This window comes from Agelaius phoeniceus, chromosome 12, assembly GCF_051311805.1.
Source record: "Agelaius phoeniceus isolate bAgePho1 chromosome 12, bAgePho1.hap1, whole genome shotgun sequence".
Classification (NCBI taxonomy): Eukaryota; Metazoa; Chordata; class Aves; order Passeriformes; family Icteridae; genus Agelaius; species Agelaius phoeniceus.
The window spans coordinates 6,870,239-6,880,000 of NC_135276.1; the positions used below are offsets into that span (position 1 = coordinate 6,870,239).

The following is a 9,762-nucleotide window of genomic DNA, read 5'->3' on the forward strand; positions in this document are numbered from 1 at the left end:
TTTGGGGGACTCGTGTTGAAGCAAAAGAGGCAATTTCCCATCATTGCCTGATATTCATTGCTAAATGAAGGGAAAGGCTCAGCTGTGGATAACTTAAACAACACCTGAAAGAATCTACTTGCCCCCAGCAAGCAGGTTTTAACTACAGAGGGGTGGATAATAGTAAATAACAAAAAGAATCCCCATGTTGCTGACCTGAGCATACACTGCTTTTCCAGTGGCAGCAGGAGATGCAACTCCAGCATTTGCTGCTCAAGCCACCCCACCTTCTAGGGTTCCTACTAATGAAGATGAAGAGAATTGCCAATGTATATTTTTTTTTCTAAAAAGAAATAGAGAAAGTCTTTGGATAAGCTTTGAAAAGAAAATAAAGATGATTTTTTAAAATTCTGTTTTCTAGAACACATTGAGGCATCAGTACAGCCACAGTTACAGGAGGGAGAAGATTTCTGTGGCTCAGCAGGAAGGTGTGAGTAAATCTCTCTTTATCTCAGTTTACCCTTTTTAGTTAGAATTGAAACCATCTTTTTTGATATACCTAGAACGTGTAATTAATGTATGAGGGCTGTGTGACCCTTTTAAGGAATTGATGAAAGCAGATGTATTTACTAATAACCAGTTTTTCACTTTGTCTTCTCATATTTAGTACCTTAAAGGAAAAAAAAAAGGCAAGCAGAAATATTTTTAGGAGCTTTTTGATAAGAATTGATACCTCATTACCGAGCTGCTGTAACTTTGAAGGATAGCTTATACAGCCATACTATGTGCACTTTATTGCATGAGGGATTTCTAACAGTCAACAGAAGTTCCTTCTTGAGGACCTGGAGAGAGTGTGATCTAACTCTTTCAAGTTAATCATGAACCACAGAGCAAGCACTGAGTAAACTGATAGCATAAATTGAAAGGTCACAGCCTGTATTGAGAGAGGCTGTGGTATTTTCCTCTTAAAAGAGACATGACAATTCATTTTGATCTCTGTCCCAGAGGTGCAGAGGACTGAAGGGGGGACTGTGCTCAGCTGGAGCTCAGCAGAAGGGGCTGGGAGCCTCCCCACAGCACCCCTGCCCTTCCAGCAGAGAGCAGGGGCACTCTCAGGCTGTACCACAGCTCTGTGCTCAGCCCTTTTCCTGGCTTGCAATTCATTGACTCTTTGGTGTGCACCACAGTGGGCTTAAGGGGCAGGCACTCTGTGATGGAAAAGGTTGCAGAAATGTGTTTATTCTCCTTTAGGTTTCTCACTGGATCTCAGGGTACCTTTGACTTTGTACTCAGTGAAACATGTACACATGTGTGTATACATCTGTCATGTCCATACCTGACAGGGCAGTGGAAAACAGAGCACAGAAATTTTAATATACAAAATATATTAGAACTTGATCTACTAGCAGAATGTGTAAGCTAGCAAGAGTGTGTCTGTGTCAGGATGAGATGGTCATCAAAAAATAATAGAACTTGTGTTTCAATATGAGAAAACTGTAAATGTTTAAAGCCAGGATGAATGTTTACCTGTTCTTTTTTCCCCCCTTTTCCCTGAAACATCTCTTCATGGCAGGCATTGCATATCCTCCAGCCATGAGAGTTACTAGTTTAAACAGGAATAGATATGTAGGAGCATATTCATGCTGTACACTCCAGGGCAGGTGAACACTAAATTTACCTCCAAGTGCTTTAAATGTCAAATAAGATTAACCATCTGCTAACCCATCTAACAACTCACTAGAAGTCCTGCTCCCTGGCAGAACAGACAAGGTAACCCCTTTGCTGCCTGGGAGTTGTCCAGCAGATGGCCAGCAAAAAGCAAACCAGTGCTGGATGATGGGCCCATTTTACATGCAATAATAATGTTTTCCTGGATGAACAGCAAACATTGCCCAAAGAATCCCACAGAAGAGTTACTATGTGGTTTACAGAAGTTAATGGCCAGGCACTAATGCACTCACACCTGTATTTAGATGGAGAAAACAGGGATATGTGTGTTTAAAGACCCCAAATGTTGCTAGCTTTTTTTTCAGAAATAAAGGTAAGAGCAAACTATGATAACGGAAAGTTTGCTCCACAATTAAAGAAGAAGCATGAAGAAGGGAGGGATATCCCTGTTTCCACATATAAAAAAACTCCTTTGAGTGTAGCACAGTTCTTGGTTCAAATGAAACCAGGTTCCCTGGTCCTCAGCTTCAGGAGCTGAGTTGTAGTTCCACATTTATAGCAGTATCCAACAAGAGAAGGAAATGAACATTGCAAAAGGATGCAAATGACTGTAGAAGAACATGCTGGATTTTGGAGAAAGGACACCCTTTATAAAGAAGCTTTGAAACCTTGACAGAGAAGTCAAATTAATTAGATTTTCCTGAGAAAAAAGAAAGAATATGTTTATTCAGAATTGTCTCAGAGCCCTGGGAGAAATTTGAATTATTATATTAAAAAAGCCATCCAGGAATATCTTGCAAAAGACATTTGTATATAAAGAAATGGTATTGTTGCCATTGGCCTTACAAGGGTCTCATCATGCATGACCTTGGGATCTAGTTAACATCCTGGAAGAATAGCTGTTATTAATACCTACTTAAAATATAAGCAGATGCCAGTAGTGTTTTCTTAACAGGGTCTTTCATCTCAACCCTTGCCAATAGGTATATTTTGGAGAAGCACAAAGGCTTGAATTGAGAAAGAAAAAAATATCCAAATATTGACCAGGACAGCTGGATATTTTAAAAATTGCAGGAAGGGGAACCACATCAAAAAATGGAGCTGCACAAAGGGCAGGGCTGGAGGTGGTTGAGGGCAGGGAAGGTGAGGAGCCCTGGGCTGAGCAGGTGATGCCTGAGGGCTCTGTGCCATGAGGGTTATTCAGCCCAATGTTCCAACTCAGGGAGAGATTTCCCACCCTGCATCCAAACAAAATGAAGTCAGCTTTGACTCTGCAAAATGTCGATGAATTCTTCAGAGTAAATCAGCCCTGTCAGTCTGATGTGGAACTGTCACCTACTTGTGACATAATATAATATGAAATGATATTGAACAACATGCGTTTGGCACTAAATTGTTAGCGGGTTTTAGCTTTGACAGCAGCAAGTTTATTGCTTTAATCCCAAGGTCTTTTAACCCTCTTTGACACAAATTGAGGTTGGCTTTTGTGAGAAAACTCCACTTCAGTCTCTCTTCCTTTACCTAAAACTGCTTTTAACAATTTATGCTCATACATCAGACACTCATTTTGAGTGACAAAAAGAAAAAAGATCTATTAGAATAGAAGGAAAAAAGGGTCAATTTAGGTTAAGCAGTGTATGTCTCTTTTGGTAGGCATGTCACAGCTTTCTTCAGGTGAATGTGAATTTTAAGTTGTAATAATGTATTGCTGTAGCAAAATAAAACAAATCTGTGACAAGAAGAGAGAATAAGTATTGCAGGAGAAAGGCTGATAACCTGCACAAGACTATTCTGCCTTTTTAAAATGCAATTTAATTTATTGCTAAGATGGGTCCATTTTGAAACTTTGCTTACAAGATCAAAGGATTTTTCTTTATGCAAACGCTGTAGAGAGACAGAGTACTTTAGTGAGGGTCACGTGCAGAAATACAGATGTATGGAGCAGATACTATGTACACACAGTTTTGCTGAATAGTATAGCTGGCTGATAGCACATAATTTAATATTTCTCCTTTTTGAGACACCTTGTTTAGTTTGATAAGTAAGTACACGTTGTCATCAGGGCTCTGATAATCCCGTCACAGAAATGCATCATATATGAACTCTAACATCAATAACACAGGACAGTTTTATCACCCTTGTTTTTCTACTCTCAATTACTGTATGATGCTCCTAGTGTTGCTTTGAAATCATTTCTTTATTGCATTTAAAGCTCAGCTGAATCTGCCCTTGAACTGTTTAATAATAGAGAATGAACACATTCTCAGCATATTTGCAAATTATTTTTTTTATGTTTTCTTTGTTCCCTCTTAAAGTATAATATTGATCTGCCATCAGTTTTACAGAAGAGAAAAAGAAAATATTAGACAAAAGAAAACTTGTATTTCTCTCCAACTGTGTTTTGAAAGTTCATATAAATTGCACTTTTTGTGTCTTCTAAAAATCACATTTTGCTATTTCTCTCATTTATTTTTTTTTATTTATTTATGCTATTTTACTATTATTATCTATGTTGTATTCATAGTGATTTTGCTCCTGGCTAATATTTAAGCAAATACACAAACAAGTTGGTCTGTAAGCATAAAAAATTATCTGATCTGTGATCTACAGATTTCTTTCTTGTCTCTTTTGCACCCTTCTCCATGGCAATAACCTCATTTTCTGCTTGGCTTTCTGTGTCCCCTCCACTCCAACACCTTCAACTTTCTCTCTCCTCCCCATCTTCCAAATCTTCCACCATAAAATTCTCAGGTGCCTAGAGCTGACTGCTCTGCACTGCTCCTATTTTCACTTATGTTCTTCACAGGCTGAAAGCAAAATTAAAGCATAAACTTTACTGGATTTTTATGTTGGGAATGCAACCCCCACATCAGGAAAATATGAAAATAAGGAAATATTTCTAGACCTTCTGTGACAGTGTTATTTTGCTTCCTAGTTATGCTATATAGAAACTATAATAATCTTTCTCTAGATCATAATCTATCACATTCTGTACCCTAGAGATATGTTGATTACTATGTTATGTCCCAAATATATTTTTCTATACATTAAAAGCCGTAGTAGTATTAATTTTGAGGGTTATCTCCATTTTTCCATCCTTGGCATCTAACTTCTTTTCCCTTCATCCTTCTCCTTATGCGTCCTTTGGTTTGAAAGCAGGCTATGCCAAGCTGCTGATGCAAATCCTGACTTCTCCAAAAACCAAGGGCAGCAATTTCGTAATCAGGGGTTGGCCCTGCAGATTGGCTGCACCTGCTGGAGCAGAACAAAATGCCTCCACCAGGTGTTTCCCATTGGTAGGTCCTGCTCCACCACAGTGCTCAGATTCTTGAAGCACTTGGTACTGGCAGCCCTTGCAGTTTCCCTCCTCCTGCTACAGCTGTGAGAATAAATTCCACAACATTTCCAAATCCTGACAGAATGAAACTTGGGGAATTGGGAAAATGGGGTTAGTGTATGAATTGTGATCTTGTCCATGCAATAAAAAGCACTATCAGCGGGCATTCAGCAGCTGAACTACCCTCGTGTTGTTTGTATTTTTATGGACACTGTTATAACAATAGTCAAGTATGATTTAACTTTGAAAGGGATGCTGTAGCATTGTTCAAGTCCACAGCTGCCATAATCTTTTGTGGTAAATCTTTTGGATTTTATCTAGCTTTTAAAAAGGAAGGTAACATGAAGAATTAGTAGGAGAATACACAGAGGCTGCTTTTACAATGACTTGCCAATCCATCCTGTTTATTTGGGTTTGCATTTATGCAAACTTTTCTGGGCATGGTATTTTTGTTGTTTGTGTTCTTCTACACAGCATCCCACAGACATCCCTGAAAAATGCAAAGATCACCTTGGAATCTAATTCCTACAAATATCAAGTATATACAATGCTGAGCCTTCTTTTGCTTATGCATTTCAGCAGCAAAATTTCATTCTAATCATGATGATGATGATTCTTATTATTACAGATACATTTGCTTTAAAAAACTGATTCAAAATAATTAAGGTTATTCTTGTTTTAAACATTAAATGTATTCAAAATCAATATCTTATTTTGATTCTAGATGCTCTTGTGGTGGAAAGCAGGAGATGGAGGCTGTTTTGGCCATTGTCACTAACTCTGTATGAGGCCATGGCTGACTTGCTTAGCTTTTCTCAATCTTTTTGCTTATCTGTAATTTCCTGCCTCTTATTTGGTTTATTTCATTAATGCTTGTAAACTATTTTTGGATACTTACATGGAAAGTGCTGAATAAGTATTGCTATTTGTCGTTAGGTCTGGAAGTGGACATTTACTGTGACTTTCATAGAGGTAACATAGAGGTAATTTAAAGATTTTCAGGTTTTGTAAATAAGTAATCCATGTTGATGGATATTTGGGGATAGCTGTGCAATTAAACAATTTAACTCAGCAGAAAGAGGGTCTTGTGCCTAAAATGTTTAATAGGAACCTTAGAAGTTTTACTATGCAGCCCAGGACAGTGAAATTGCAAGTATAAAACATACCCCCACTCCTCATTTCTCAGCATTCCTGTCTTAGAAAAAAAGCTCTAAGCAAGAGCAAAAGATTCTTCATTCCTTCAAGGCATTCCCTGAGGGCTTGCCTGCCCTAAATAATTATACAGCCTTAAAACAGTTGTCAGCCCTGGCAGTCAGGGCTGCTCCCTCTCCCGATTTCCTGGGAATGCTGCAGTGGCAGCTCCTGCCCTGCAGCCGGGGCTGGGAGGGACTGGGAGAGCCTCTGAGCCCTCCTGAAATGGGTGCAAGCTTCAGGCTCCTCGCTGGCAAAAGTTTGAAAATATAGAATGAAAGGAATATGGTAGCAGGGGAGAGCTCTGTGTCTGTTGTCCACTCTCTGGACACATAGGGAATGTCACAAGAACCCTTTTTCACCTGGCTTGCACCTCTTCCATCACTGCTTTGGCTGCAGGAGCAGCTGCCCCTCAGTGCTGGGAGCCCCCTGTGCAGTGAGGATGGGGAGGTGGCAATAGGAGCCCCCTGCTCCAGCTCTGCCCTGCTCTGGAAGGAGCTCCTGTTCCTCTACTCAGTGTGCTCTGCACTATTGTAACCCTGCAAATTGTACAGGAACTGCTTAAATTTGTGCTAACCAGTACAAATGGCCATAACTCCATTTACCTTTATTCCCTGGGTGTAACTAGGACTGGCTAATTTGGAGCTATAACTGATAGAGGCTGTCAGGACTGGATGCTGAATTATTCTAATAAAGTGTGTTTGTGGTTTAACTTTCCAGGTTAGAAGAGCTTCAAAAGGGGGAAACATTTCCAACAAAACATTGTTCTTTCCTTTTGGTAATGCTTAGGTCATTGCTGGGTTTTGATTCCTTCTCCTCCACCTGAGGAGGATGCAATGACTGCCTTGCTCAGGAAGAGAAACACCAAAAGGCCAATGAAACAAAGAACTGAATTGCTCTGCTGTTTTCCCTTACTGGGCAGCCTTTTGCTTCTGTATATCTGAGGTTAAGGAATGAGAATTATGTCTGAAATTAGAGTTAAACCTATCCTTCTCTTTTTATTTCCTTGTCTTCCTTAGCTGCTGGTCTGAGCAGGAAAATAGCTCCACTTCTACTGATAAGAATGTTATGGAGTGCTGCTCCAATTTTTAGTTTTAAGGAATTATTTACCTGATGTTTATCCTGGAATTTTATTCCATGTGTTATTTAGGCTGGAAACTAAGGCTTTTTTTCCTAGGCAAGTTCAAGTAGGTAGACAGAAACATTTTTAAAATTAGTAAATGGCATTTCAAATGTGAGGATCTTGGGTGGGGAGAGGGAAGGTGAGGTGAGGGGTAGTGATTGTTGCTTTTATTCCTAATCCAGGAATCTATCTTTTTAAAGAAAACTTCAGATTGAAAAAGTAATTGATCCAGTTTGTTAATTCCAAGCTAAAAATAATTTTAAAAAATCCTATAAGGGCTCTGCTCCCCATTTCTTTGCTTGTACTGTCATTGATAGACCAGACTCCAAATGGACATTGCTGTTATAGCTTGGAGCTCTCCCCCTCAATGTGGGAATTTATTTAGTGAGTGGGTGATTTGGATGCATCTCATTTTTCCTTTTGTTAATAAAATAAAAAGAACAAAGTGCACTTAGGAATGCCCTGTGTTTCATCTAGAGGAACACAGTCATTAGCACAATGTCACAATCAGCAAACAATATCAGAGCTGAAAACCAACAAAAAGGCAGCATGAAAAAAGGTGACAAGAGAGGAGGAGACAGAAGTATTAAAAAGTATTGTAGATAAAGAACTGTTGACTGCTACTCTTGTAAATATTTCAAAATATAGATCCGATGTTTTATGGGTTACTAAAACTACTGTAAATACACCAGCTGAATTCCAAATACATCATTCTCTATCCCCAGCAAAGACAAAACAATGCAGCTTTAATATCCCCTTCATCATCCCTTGCAGACTTGGGTTTAGCTGCAGAGCAAAATGACTGGAGCTAACAGAATGTTCAAAGAGGAAAGAAAAAGAAACCTGAGTCTGTCCTACTGTCCAGTTTTCTATGGAGTATAGGGAGCAGTAGAGCCCTGGGTGCTCAAACCTCTCTTTATTTGTTCCTGGTTCAGCTGTAAAAGCAGATCAAGTTTTCCTGAGTGTCTTGGACACGATCTTCCTATCTTATTTGACTTGAAAATTCAGAAGAAATTATTTCTAATTTCTGTATGAAACCTCTTTTAAAAGTCTTTTCATATTCATCCATAGAGGATGGGCTCTCAAACACTGATGGATCCCACCTCTTAGTGCCTTCAGTGACTTGTTTGTGTGGTGGTGCACAGACAGAAGAAGACTTAGGTGTCCCCTTCTCTGGAAAGGAAGGACACTGTTGCTGGAGTTTTATAGCCAGGACTAAGATTGTACTATAGGTATAGATTGTACTATTGTACTATAGGTTTGTGTTCCTGTATCATAAATTAATTTTTTATTAATTTTTAAAAATTATTATTTTCAGGTTTTGCCTCCCATTACCTCTCCATGATTTATCTCTGAGTGTAAACATTTGCCTTGATTCAGGCTGGGTTCCAGAGGGAGGCTGTTACACCTGCTGGGCTGTGGTTGCCAGCCTGAGCCATGTGTGGTTCTGGGAATGCTGGAAATAAGCAAAGGCTCCAGTAGCACCAAAAAGAACAAGGTTCAAAAAAGCTTATGAGGAACAAAATGAACCACAATGTTCTGGTGTCAGAAAACAGTTTTCTGCAGTTAGGAGACAGAGGTTCTTGTGCTGCAAGGTTCTTTCTGCTGCTCTCAAGACCTCTCTGGTATCTCCTCAGCTCCTTCTGTGGGAATGGATTTGGTTCACAAAAGGCTGACCAAACACAGCAAACAAAGCCCAAGAAGGTTCAACTTCTTTCCTAGATTTCTTCTGCTTTCCTTATTGCCCCTTATATATTAAACCTTAGCCCCATTCCACAAAGCCCAGTCTATAACCACTGTTAGCAACTTGAACAACTTTTGTCTCCCTGTGAAGGTCAAATGTTCAGCAGTGCCTGTGCTCAGAGCAGGTCAGTCCATCTCCAGCAGCCATTTCTCCAAATCCCAGGGATCTGGACATCTCTCCTTGAGTCTCTGCAGGAGTAGTACAGTTCATACTTACCTCTGCTGATTTCCCACATTTCCTGACTAAGCATGGAATTTTCTATAGCTTCAGCCTTCAAGTTGAGCAGAGTGGCTCTGCCATCAGTCAGTTCCTAGAGGGGAATGGAGGGGGAGGCGAGCACGGGCTGGGGAGGAGGGTAAGCAGAGAGGCTGTTGTCTTCTGTTTTCCTGCAGGGTTTGTCTAACAGCTAACTGGATTAATGAAACACCTGGCATAGATGCAATTAACTATTTTGCTGTTGAGGCTGAAAACTACATAATGAAGAGGCTTTTTTTTTTTTTAAATCACCACCAAAACTGAAACAACAAAATCCCACAACTCTCTGACACAGTTCTGTCAAGAAAAAGAATGCTGCCCAAATATTATTATGTTTTATATCAAGTAAACTGCAGGATTTCTCCATTCATATTGATAGATTCACTAATGCTCTTTACAGAATTATTAGTGCCTTTGCAATACAAGGACTGGAAATAAGAAATACAGAAGAGTTTTACTGTAGGC

General features: G+C 39.5%; 1 long non-coding RNA gene across 1 annotated transcript in view; it reads left to right on the top strand.

The window, feature by feature from the left end:
* The first annotated feature begins 343 nt into the window (after nucleotides 1–343).
* LOC143695079 (uncharacterized) overlaps nucleotides 344–9,762 on the top strand; it is a 19,654-nt gene continuing 10,235 nt past the window's right edge. Inside the window, exon 1 of the long non-coding RNA XR_013183988.1 lies at nucleotides 344–469. This is a non-coding gene — a long non-coding RNA (uncharacterized LOC143695079). The remainder of the gene's footprint in view (nucleotides 470–9,762) is intronic.